At 41.1% G+C, this 12,500-nt stretch overlaps 1 protein-coding gene across 1 annotated transcript in view; it reads right to left on the bottom strand.

The window, feature by feature from the left end:
• Window positions 1–7,314, bottom strand: part of LOC126991283 (uncharacterized) — a 57,941-nt gene extending 50,627 nt beyond the window's left edge. Inside the window, exon 1 of the mRNA XM_050850053.1 lies at window positions 7,227–7,314. The gene's annotated coding sequence lies outside the window, so the exon portion shown is untranslated. The remainder of the gene's footprint in view (window positions 1–7,226) is intronic.
• Between the last annotated feature and the right edge of the window lie 5,186 nt (window positions 7,315–12,500).

Below are 12,500 nucleotides of genomic sequence, written 5' to 3'. Positions count from 1 at the left end.
CACAGACACACACACACACACACACACACACACACACACACACACACACACACACACACACACACACACACACACACACACACACAGACACACTGTTTATTGTTATTGTACAACCAATTGTCACTCATGTGGCCTTTACTTAACACTTCAGGATTACCATTATCACTTCTACTTCACTTATATTTTTCTACCATTAATTTACTCACTACCAATACAATTACTACTACCCCTAATATTACTTATTGCTACCACTACTACCACTACTACTACCACTACTACTACTTCTACTCTGCTGGTGCTTTCTATTACTGCTACCACTAATACCATTACTGGGTTATCATTACATGCTTCATACATATATAAAGCACATGACGGCTCTGATATCGAGAACAAAACAAAATGTGGTGGGACCTGGAGTTACGAGTTACCAAGGATAGATGGCACTTTCACGACTCCACATAAACAACGTAACGAAGAAAGCATGCAGTCAATCAGGATGGGTCCTGTGCACCTTCCAGACACGTGACAAATTCCTGATGAGGACATTCTACAAGTCACCATTGTTCCCTGTTGGAGTGCATTCCTTGTCAGCTGTGGAGCCTGTGGAAGGCTTCCAGGAGAAGCAACAGCCAATGAAGCAGGTAGGCTAAGAGGTCATTTACCAGCAAAATTATTGATTAATGAAAGCTAAATTATTGGGGAAAGATTGAAGTCACTCAATCTCACTACCAGAAAGACGGAGGAGAGATATACTGAATATACAAGATACAAGATTCTCACAGAAATATTGGTAACACAGCTAATAACATAGGGTGTACTTTTTACATTCACGAACGACTGGGAAGATTTTTGCCATACCACCCATTGCAGTTCCCCAGAGCAGGCACACGGATCAAGACTCTAAAAGAGAACAGCTTCAAGGACAAGAGGACCTCGCCTTCTCTAAACGAGTTACCTAAATATCTTCGGAGCCTGGAGGTCCAAAATGTAGAGAAAATTTAAACGCCAACTCACCTTCATTTCTCGGGACTATTCCCGACGAGCCCAAGCTGCCGCACTAATTACCTGCCTCCGAGCCTCAGCAACAAACAGCATCATAGATCAGCTGGCTATGCAGACGGGCGGACGGGTTGCCTTTGAGTGGCGGCGCATCAAGGTAATATTACGGGCACCACATAGAGTGGTGCCTGCAACTACACTCCACAGGATCCACAGGATCACTATTACTAGTACTACTACTACTACTACTACTACTACTACTACTTTTACTACTACTACAACTTTTACTACTACTACTTTTACTACTACTACTACTACTTTTATTACTACTACTACTACTACTACTACTACTATTACTACTACTGCTACTGCTATTACTCTTACTACTATCACTGCTACTACCACTACTGCTACTACTATTGCTACTACTGCTACTACTACTGCTATTTTTTTTTATATGTAATTATTTTTTTTAACCGGGCCTCCATCTATTAGAGTTGCGTTGTGAGCGGTATATTCTCTCATATCCTTTCACAAAGCAATTCATTGGCCCCTAATTTCGCCAATGACTGTACGACAACCATCTTTATTTAATATTACAAACTTTACTAAACATTTTATTTTGTTGACTGAGCTTGTGGTTGATACGACTATCAACCACCGTCGCCTCAAAGTCCAGGTCAGCAATGCGGGTGGTTTTGGGTGCAGGTGACCTGGTTCCTCTCAGGCAGACCAAGGCTGACCTCAGGAGGGAGGACAGCCTGCATCTCATCCAGGCGACCACACTGCTTATTGCTACTAATGCTACTGCTACTACTACTATTGCTACTACCACTACTGCTACTACTACTACTACTGCTACTACCACTACTGCTACTACTATTGCTACTACTGCTACTACTACTACTACTACTACTACTACTACTACTACTACTACTACTACTACTACTACTACTACTGCTACTACTGTTGCTATTACTACCACTGTTACTACTGTTGCTATTACTACTACTACTACTACTACTACTGTTACTACTGCTACTATTACTACTGCTATTACCACTACTACTACTACTACTACTATTACTATTACTATTACAACTACTACTACTACTCAGCTACTGTTGTTACTTCACCACTGCCGTCCTAGCACCATTACTGCTACAACTAATACTGCTTCTACCACTACTGCTGCTGCTACTACTATTACTACTACTACTACTACTACTGCTGCTATTACTACTACTGTTACTACTGCTGCTATTACTACTACTACTACTACTACTACTACTACTACTGCTACTACTACTACTGCTACTACCACTACTACTACTACTACTATTACTATTACAACTACTACTACTACTACTTCAGCTACTGTTGTTACTTCTACCACTGCTGCTCCTACTACCATTACTGCTACTACCACTACGCTAAATAACTACATGTTTCCTTTTAATAATGTTTCTGATGAAGATTTGATGGATGTTTTTAATTTCGATGAAATATTCAGGCAAGAAATTTATGAAAGCTTTGATCCCTTAAGTGTGCAAGATAACAATTATAACAATGATATCGATGTCAATCAGTTTTATATAAGATCTAGAAACATTAACTTTCCTAAATCTGAATATATTTTTCCTGATAATTTATCTTCTCTTTGTAACAATAGTGATTTTAATTTATTAACACTGAATGTAAGATCCATATCCACCAATTTCCAATATTTCAAAGACACTGTACTGTCTGACAATGTAATTTATGACGTGCTTGGTTTCACTGAAACCAGGCTCGACGCAGGCATTTCTACATTGAATTCTTTGACAGCATATGAAATGTTCACAAATAACAGGAACAGGTATGGTGGGGGTGTGGCTGTTTACGTCTCGAACAGGTACACAGGTTATAAAGTAATTGAATTCAGTCGAATGGAAACATTTATTGAGAGTGTGGCAGTGGAAGTAAAATTTAATGGTAAAATATTTTTATTTATATGTATATATAGACCTCCTCAAGGTAATGTGAATAATTTTCTTAATGTTCTCAATGAAATTTTAACTACTGCAAAGATAAAATCCTAGTGAAATATTTATTTTGGAGATTTAAATATGAATTTATTACATAATAATGACGATAACATTCAGGACCTTATGAATTTAATGTATAGTTATTCCGTTTCCACTGACAACCCTGCCAACACGAGTTACGGCCACATCCGCCACCCTTATAGATCACATTTGGTCCACATGTGTTGAGAACAACGTAGGAAATTATGTAATCAAAACTGATATTACTGATCATTTTCCAGTGATATCTTTATTTAAATGTAACAATATTCCATCTCCTCCCACATTCATAACGAAAAGAACGTTCACCCAGGAAGCTTTAGACACATTTAGTGCTGCCCTTTCTCACACAGATTGGTCTGATGTCATAAACTGTACATGTCCTAACAACTCCCATAATCTATTTTACAACAATTTCAAAACAAATTATGATAATTGCTTCCTAAGAAAACAATTAAAGTTAGTAACAAAAATAATCGCAGTCCACACATTACTCCAGCATTAAAGAAGAGCATTAGAGAAAACATAGACTTGAAAACTAGCATATAAATGGCCTTTAACTTTTTGAGAGCAATATAGGGCTTTCAGAAATAGACTAACATCACTTTTAAAAGAAGCAAAGACGAAGTATCACCAAGACCAACTATTAGCTAGCCCAGGCAACCCTAAGTCTCACTGGAAGTCAATAAATAACTTATTAGGTAGATCTACAGATGGTAAAAACAGTGAAATTGAGCTACGATCAATTTGTTATAACATTCCAGATAAATTTAATAAACATTTTTTGAAAGCAAGTCAGCAAGCAGCAGAAACTGTAGGTAATGAATTTTTAAATTATTTACACAACTCTCCCAATTTTTCTATGTATTTATTTCCTGCCACAAACTTAGAAATTGAAAAATACATTACGGCATTTATAACTTCTTCCTCCGGATTTGATGATATTTCCCCAATTGTTTTGAAACGCACAGCTAATAATATATCCATTCCATTAACACACATAGTGAATCTGATGTTAAAAACTGGAATATTTCCGGATGCACTTAAAAAAGCCAAAGTTGTACCACTACTTAAATTAGGCAGTAGATCCGATATTAAAAACTATAGACCTATTTCAATACTTCCAGTATTTAGCAAGGTTTTTGAAAAAGTTATTACTTCCCGTCTTGTAATTTTTTTTTTAAAACAATAATCTACTCACAGACTACCAGCATGGGTTTAAGGCAGGTCGTTCCACAGAAACAGCTATTTTACAGTTCATATCTAATGTATATCAGTATTTAGAAAAGAAACATTATTTAATTGGAATATTTTTAGATTTATCTAAGGCATTCGATACACTGAATCACAAAATTTTATTGAGTAAGCTAAGTCACTATGGCGTTAGAGGTAGTCCCTTAAAACTATTTGAAAGTTATTTAACCAATAGGTCACAAGCTGTATATTGCAACGCCACGTATTCTTCTTTTAGGGCAATCAACAAGGGTGTACCGCATGGGTCAATATTAGGACCGATACTCTTTCTCATCTATATAAACGACATTGTTAATGTAAGTTTTAAATTCAAATATGCGATTTATGCTGACGATACAAATCTTTTATTAGATAATGTAAACATTAACGATCTTCATATAAATTTAGTTACAGAACTAGAAAAAAATAATTATTGGACTACAATTAATGAATTGAGTCTGAATATTGCAAAAACTAATTACATATTTTTTTCAAAATCGTTCATTACAATATAACATTCCTCCTATAGCCATAGAGGGAAACACATTAGACAGAGTAAATTTCACAAAATTTTTGGGTGTTTACATAGATGAGAATATGAATTGGAATCAACATATTTCATTTGTCACAAATAAATTAGCAAGGATGTGCGGTATGTTATACAGAGTCCGCAATAATCTCACACCTGAATCCCTCACTAGTATTTATTACACACTTTGTTATCCCCATCTCACCTATTGTGTATCAGTCTGGGCCTGTACTTGGCAGTCCTTCATTAAGAGAATATCAGTAGCTCAAAATAAAAGTTTTAGGTGTATATTCTATATGAGTAGGTTTGAGTCAACACGAAATATAATTAATACACAAAATTTTCTTAGTTTTCCAAATATTCATAAATATTTTTTATTGTTAAGCATTTACAAGTGCCTTACACAGTATTGTGGAGGTCAGCCTTTCAGACTGGTACACACATCATACAACATTCGAGGTAATGATATCAATCTCATATGTCCACAGTTCAGAACTTCTCTCTTAAGCACAGTATATTATACTCAGGTCCCCGAATGTGGAATTCATTGCCTCTACATATTAAGACTCTTCTCAATCATATAAATTTATCCATTTTAAAAATCTGTGAAAACTTATTTATATAATTGTCAAAGTAGTAATCAATTGTAGTGTGGTATGAATTTATTTTCACAAGTATAATGTTTATTATTATTATTATTATTATTATTATTATTATTATTATTATTATTATTATTATTATAATTGATATTGTTATTGTTATTCTCAGCAACATATTATTATAATTATTCTTATTGTTCTATACGTTAGTTAATAATATATTAGGTACCAATTTTGTGCCAATGTAAACATTAAATAAAATAATATAATTCCATGTCTGTCGGGAAGCTTCGGCTTGACAGGCTGTGCCATTGCCATGTTTTATGTTATGTTTATATATAACAATATTCTTATATTTTAAAGGCAATAAATATTTACTTACTTACTTACTTACTTACTTACTTACACACACACACACACACACACACACACACACACACACACACACACACACCTTGATTGGCAGAGCGAGATAAAAGTTCATTTATTCTTAAACGTATCATCGGGCTCCCATCACGGCTATTTGCCAAGGTCACAGAAAAGACTAACCGGTTTTCAGTCATAATAGTAGTAGTAGTAGTAGTAGTAGTAGTAGTAGTAGTAGTAGTAGTAGTAGTAGTATATACAGGGGCCTTGTCCGCCCTCGTATGGAGTATGCATCTCACGTGTGGGGGGCTCCACTCACACAGCTCTACGTATTGGACAGAGTGGAGTCAAAGGCTCTTCGTCTCATCAGCTCTCCTCCTCTTACTGATAGTCTTCTTCCTCTTAAATTCCGTCGTGATGTTGCCTCTCTTTCTATCTTCTATTGTTATTTTCACGCTAACTGCTCTTCTGAACTTGCTAACTGCATGCCTCCCCCCCTCCCGCGGCCTCGCCTCACACGACTTTCTAATCAAGCTCATCCCTATACTGTCCAAACCCTTATAAGACTTAACCAGCATCTTCTCTTCATCCTTCACGCTGGTAAACTCTGGAACAATCTTCCTTCATCTGTACTTCCTCCCGCCTACGACTTGAACTCTTTCAAGAAGAGGGTATCAGGTCACCTCTCCTCCCGAAATTGATCGTTTTTTTTGGCCACTCCTATGTACTCTGTTCGGGAGCAGTAAGTAGCGGGCTTTTTTTTTCCATTATTGTATTGTTTCTTCACGCCCTTGAACTGTCTCCTTTTCTGTAAAAAAAGTAGCAGTAGGAGTAGTACATAATAATAATAGTAGTAGTAGTAGTAGTAGTAGTAGTAGTAGTAGTAGTAGTAGTAGTAGTAGTAGTAATAGCAATAGTAATAGTAGTAGTAGTAGTAGTAGTAGCGGTAAAAGTAGTAGTAATAGTTGTAGTACTAATAGTAGTAGTAGTAGTAGTAGTAGTAGTAGTAGAAGTAGCGGTAAGAGTAGTAGTAATAGTAGCAGTACTAATAGTAGTAGTCTTTTTTTTTTTTTTTACAACAAAGGAGACAGCTCAAGGGCACACAAAAAAAATAATAATAATAAAAAAAGCCCGCTGCTCGCTGCTCCCAAAAAAGAATCAAAAGAGGTGTCCGAAAGAAAGGTCAATTTCGGGAGGAGAGGTGTCCTGATACCCTCTTTTGAAAGAGTTCAAGTCGTAGGCTGGAGGAAATACAGATGAAGGAAGATTGTTCCAGAGTTTACCAGCGTGAGGGATGAAAGAGTGAAGATGCTGGTTAATTCTTGCATAAGTAGTAGTAGTAGTAGTAGTAGTAGCATTAGCAGTAGTGGCGGGATTTGTGGTGGTGGTAGTAACTCCAAGATCACCAAAGAATAAAATAAAAGTATGACTGACCTTTCTGTCGCGTCCTTGCATGGTACTTCTGGCCTGCTCTACTCATGTGCCTGTGTGTTTGACTGTCCTTGTGCCACGACACTCTGCTGGACGGGAAAACGATCATTAATAAACAGTACCATTGAAGGATACAGTTAGAAAACTAAAGGAACGTATAGGATAAGGTGGTCATGGCAGCAATGGTAAAGATGGTAATAATGATGGTAATAATGGGAATAAAAATAAAAATAATAATGATAATAGTAGTAGTAGTAGTAGCAGTAATAATAATAATAATAATAATAATAATAATAATAATAATAATAATAATAATAATAATAATAATAATAAAAGTAATTACAAAACAGAAAACTAAATTAAACACACACACACACACACACACACACACACACACACTGATGACAAACAAACTAAGGAAAAAACATGCTGACGAGTATATTTTCCGGTTACTGCCAATGAAAAACAACATTTTGACGAAAAAAAAATGTATATCTGACTGCCTTTACAGTGTATGGACAAACATTTCATGCCGGTTGTGTCTCTTTATATTTTTCTTCTGTAACTTTCAAGAAATTATAGCAAAATTATGCAATAGTAATAATAGTTGTAGTAGTAGTAGTAGTAGTAGTAGTAGTAGTAGTAGTCAAGAATGTATTCTTGCCGGCGCTGGCGAAATCTCATGCTTTGGGGGAGGAGGAGAGGGATATGCTAGCACTTCCCCCAAGACTGGGTGGGATGGGGATCACCAACCCTGAGAAGCTGGCTGATAAGGAGAACCAAAACTCCATCAGCCTTACCAGGTCACTCATCAACAGGATCATCGCTCAGGAGGCAGAGGGCGAGATAGACCAAACAGAAATAAGAGATATTAAAAGAAAATCTCAGAAGAAAGGCAACAGGCCCAAAAAGACGAGCTGGACCGTCTTACACACCACCTGTCCACAGAAATGGGTAGAAAAATACACACAGCACAGGAGGCAGGCGCCTCTAACTGGCTAACGTCATTACCAATCAGAGCAAAGGGCTTCAGCCTCAACAAACAAGAATTTGTCGACGCCGTTGTTCTGAGATATGGCTGGCCGATCGAGGGACTGCCTGATCTCTGTGCATGTGGATCACCAAATGATGTCACCCACACCATGACATGTAAAAAAGGAGGCTTCGTCTGTATTCGACACGATGAAGTGAGGGATCTGACAGCCAGCATGCTTGGGGAGGTATGCCAAGACGTCACTACCGAGCCGGCACTGCTTCCCCTGGACGGCGAACACTTTCGGTACAGGACAGCCAATACCTCACAGGAGGCACGGGTTGATGTAAGTGCCCGAGGATTCTGGGTGCGCGGACAGCGGGCGTTCATGGACATCCGCATATTCGACCCGATGGCTGCCTGTCACCGTGAGCTGCCCCTGCAAGCCGCCCACCACAGGAACGAGCAGGAGAAGACAAGGGCATACGGTGAAAGAATCCAACATGTGGATCAGGGCAGCTTCACCCCCCTCTTCTTCACCACATCCGGCGGGATGGGTCCCAGGGCCCAATGCTTCTACACACGCCTCGCGGAACTAATCTCAGAAAAGAAGCAACAGCCAAGGAGCCACGTTGTCGCCTGGATGAGGTGTCGCCTCTCGTTCTCCCTGCTCAGGCCGGCCATCCTATGTCTCAGGGGCACCAGACACTCTGGCCCAAAAGCCACCACCATCTCCAATATGGACTATGAAGCCACAGTGGTGGAGAGTGACATTAGGGTGGGTCGGGAGTGACTTGAGTAGGGAAGGAAAGGGGGATCTAGACGTAATAGATGATAGGTGATTTAGTGTCAGGTAGTATTAGTGATATGGTTGGATGCCACAGTCATTAGCGAACAGAGTTGGGGCTAATGACCTCCAAGCTATGGAGCCCTCCATGATTATGTGTCGGGAAAATAAACATGGGTGGAGGTATCATTTATGTTGTGTAGTAGCAGTAGTAGTAGTAGTAGTAGTAGCAGTAGTAGCAGTAGTAGTAGTAGTAGTAGTAGTAGTAGTAGTAGTAGTAGCAGTAGTAGTAGTAGTAGTAGTAGTAGTAGTAGTAGTAGTAGCAGCAGTAGTAGTAGTAGTAGTAGTAGTAGTAGTAGTAGTAGCAGTAGTAGTAGGGCCATAAAACACAGAGTATCTGACTCGGCGAACTGCTGGTAATGATATCACTACTACTACTACTACTCAACTTTAATGTGTAGGGTCAGGTGCATTAGTAAGATTGTAAAGTGTTGGCGAGGAGCAATGGTAGTGGAAAAATAAACAATCATTCTAATATTACCGTAAAGGTAGAGTAAGCATATGTAAGTATATGTCTGTGTGTAGGTATATGGGGGGAGACAAGAGTCAAAGTGGGGTTTACTACTATTGCTCTATTCATCACCACAAATAGCAACTAAGCTACACTAGCATGCATAATGGCACCGAAATGGAGCCCCCTCAATGTTGCATTTGTTCGTCTCGAAATCAAAACTGTGTTCAATGCTCGTGCGTAAGACGAGGCCAGCCCTGTGTGAACTGTAAGAGAGGTGGAGATTGTCGAAACCCAAACAATCAACGGCAGGATGTGGAAAATGGGGAGCAACCACAAGTGGTGCTGGGTGGACAGGCCAATGAAGGCACTGGAGATGATCAGGTGGAGAGGGGTGCAGGTGGCGAGAGACAAGGGCAAGGTGACCAGGGTGAGGACGCCTCGCGCGAGCTCCGCTTCTGGCAGAGGTGGACACTCGAGGAGACAGAGGAGTGGGTGCGAGACGCTTACAATCATGTGGTAACGTTTTCCAATAACGTATTTGAGGCCCCGAGATGTAACGCCACCAAAACCTTGATAGAGGAGAAACCTACCTCATTAGAGCGTACAACAACTCCACGCAAATCGCCCCTACGCTTTAAAGATTCTGGCCATACTACCGCACCTCATATGCCAACGGACTCACAAAAAGTCGAAACAATCTGAGGACGTGAAGGCGGTACAAAGAAGAATGGAGCTGTGGAGGAAAGGGGACGTCCGGAAGCTACTTGACGAGGCTAAAACACTGCAGGAGAGACTAGGCAGACATAACAGTCGCAAGAAGGACAGTAACGACAGGGCTAGAAACTTTGCTGACAAGATGAGACAAGGCAAAGTGGCCATGGCAACTAGATCACTGTCAATAGAAGATGAGGCAGCGGGAGTCCTTCCCATGACGGAAGAGACACGCCAGATCCTCAAGGACAAGCATCCAGATGCTAGACCTGCACACCCAGAAATGAAGTTCCTTGAAGACTACACCCCACCGCATCGAGTTGTCTTCGACCATATTAGCGGTGACGTGATCTGGAAGCACGCCCTTCACACGCAGGGAGCGGCTGGACCATCAGGCTTGGATGCCAAGGGGTGGAAACACCTCCTCAGTAAGAACATCTTTGGGAATCCAGCCGTGGATCTTCGCGACGCAATAGCCGCCCTAGCAAGAAAATTGGCGTCAGAGAATTGCCAACACCTCGAGCCTTTGATGGCCTGCCGGCTCATCCCGCTGGATAAAAAACCAGGCTGTCGCCCCATCGGGATAGGGGAGGTGCTCAGGAGGATCATAGGCAAGGCTGTCATGGAGGTGGTGAAGGACGACGTGAGGAAGGCGGTGGGAAACCTCCAAGTGTGTGCGGGTCAGCAGGCTGGGTGTGAAGCTGCCATTCACGCCGTCAGGAGAATGTTCGAAGACCCAGAATGCGAGGCGGTGCTGATGGTGGACGCTGCAAATGCGTTCAACAACATCAATAGGGAAACAGCACTGCACAACATCAAAATCAAGTGCCCTATATTCGCCCAATATATTGAAAATACATACAAGGAACCTGCCAGACTGTTCATCAGCAGTCATAATGACCAACGACTTGGAGACCCGGTGGCCATACAATCCTCAGAGGGCACCACCCAGGGGGACCCAGTGGCCATGGCAATGTTTGCCCTGGGAATGATGAAGCTGCAGGACATCATCCGCCATGAAAACACCAACGTCAAACAGGTGGCGTATGCGGATGACCTCACCGGGGTAGGAAAGTCTGCAGACCTCAGGAAATGGTGGGACCTCGTCAATGAACATGGCCCTAAAATAGGGTACCATCCCAACGCCACGAAGTCTGTGGTGATTGTAAAACCAGAGGCATACGATCGGGCCAAAACAGCATTCCAGGGCAGTAACGTGAAACTGTCAGTGCCTGGAGAAAGACACCTCGGGGCAGCCATTGGAACAGCTGAATACAAAACAGAATATGTGAAAACGGCTGTAAAGCGCTGGGAGTCCGAACTGCAGAGACTGAGCGAGATCGCCAAAACAGAACCGCAGGCAGCCTACGCAGCATTTACGTACGGTGTCAAGCATAAATGGAACTACCTCATGAGGACAGTTCCTGATGTTGCTCCGTTACTAGAACCTCTGGAAGATGCTATCAGAAACACCTTCATACCGGCGATAGAAAATGGGAGATGTCCCAGTGACCAGGAGAGAAGATTGCTGGAGTTGCCGCCAAGAATGGGTGGGCTCGGCATCACCAACCCGCAAAATCTGGCTGAGTCTGAATTCGGGAACTCAATCCGAATCACAGCCTCCTTGACCGGGTATATTACCAATCAAAATGAAGGGGAGAAGACAACCCTCAAGATATTAGGTCACTAAGGAATGAAATCTCCAAAAACAGAGAAGGAAAACAGAGAGACACTCTGAATGACCTAATGAGAGAACTCCCAGAAGACACAAGGAGGACAGATATTGCACAGGAAGTGGGCGCTTCAAACTGGCTAACCACACTACCTATCAGGGCAAAAGGCTTCAACTTAAACAAAAAAGAATTTACTGATGCCCTTGCCCTCAGGTATGGCTGGACAGTGGATGGGCTCCCTAACATTTGTAACTCTGGCTCACACTTCAACCAAAATCATGCCATGACATGCAAGAGAGGAGGTTTCGTCTGCATGAGACATGATGAAGTAAGAGACGTAACAGCTCAGATGCTGAAAGAATTCTGCCACGACGTGACTGTGGAACCCATGCTGCTCCCTCTGCAAGGCGAACACCTCGCCAGACGCACCGCTAATGTTTCGAACGAAGCACGAGTGGATGTTAGCGCCAGAGGGTTTTGGACTCGTGGACAAAGGGCATATTTTGACATAAGGATCTTTGATCCCATGGCCCATTGCCACAGAGACCTGACCCTTGATGCAGCCCACAGAAGAAACGAACAAGAGAAGAACAGAGCATACGAATAAATAATACAGAAT

This window comes from Eriocheir sinensis, unplaced genomic scaffold (genome assembly GCF_024679095.1).
Source record: "Eriocheir sinensis breed Jianghai 21 unplaced genomic scaffold, ASM2467909v1 Scaffold257, whole genome shotgun sequence".
NCBI lineage: Eukaryota > Metazoa > Arthropoda > Malacostraca > Decapoda > Varunidae > Eriocheir > Eriocheir sinensis.
The sequence above is the reverse complement of the archived record's forward strand: the minus strand, read 5'-3'. Positions and strand labels throughout refer to the sequence as shown.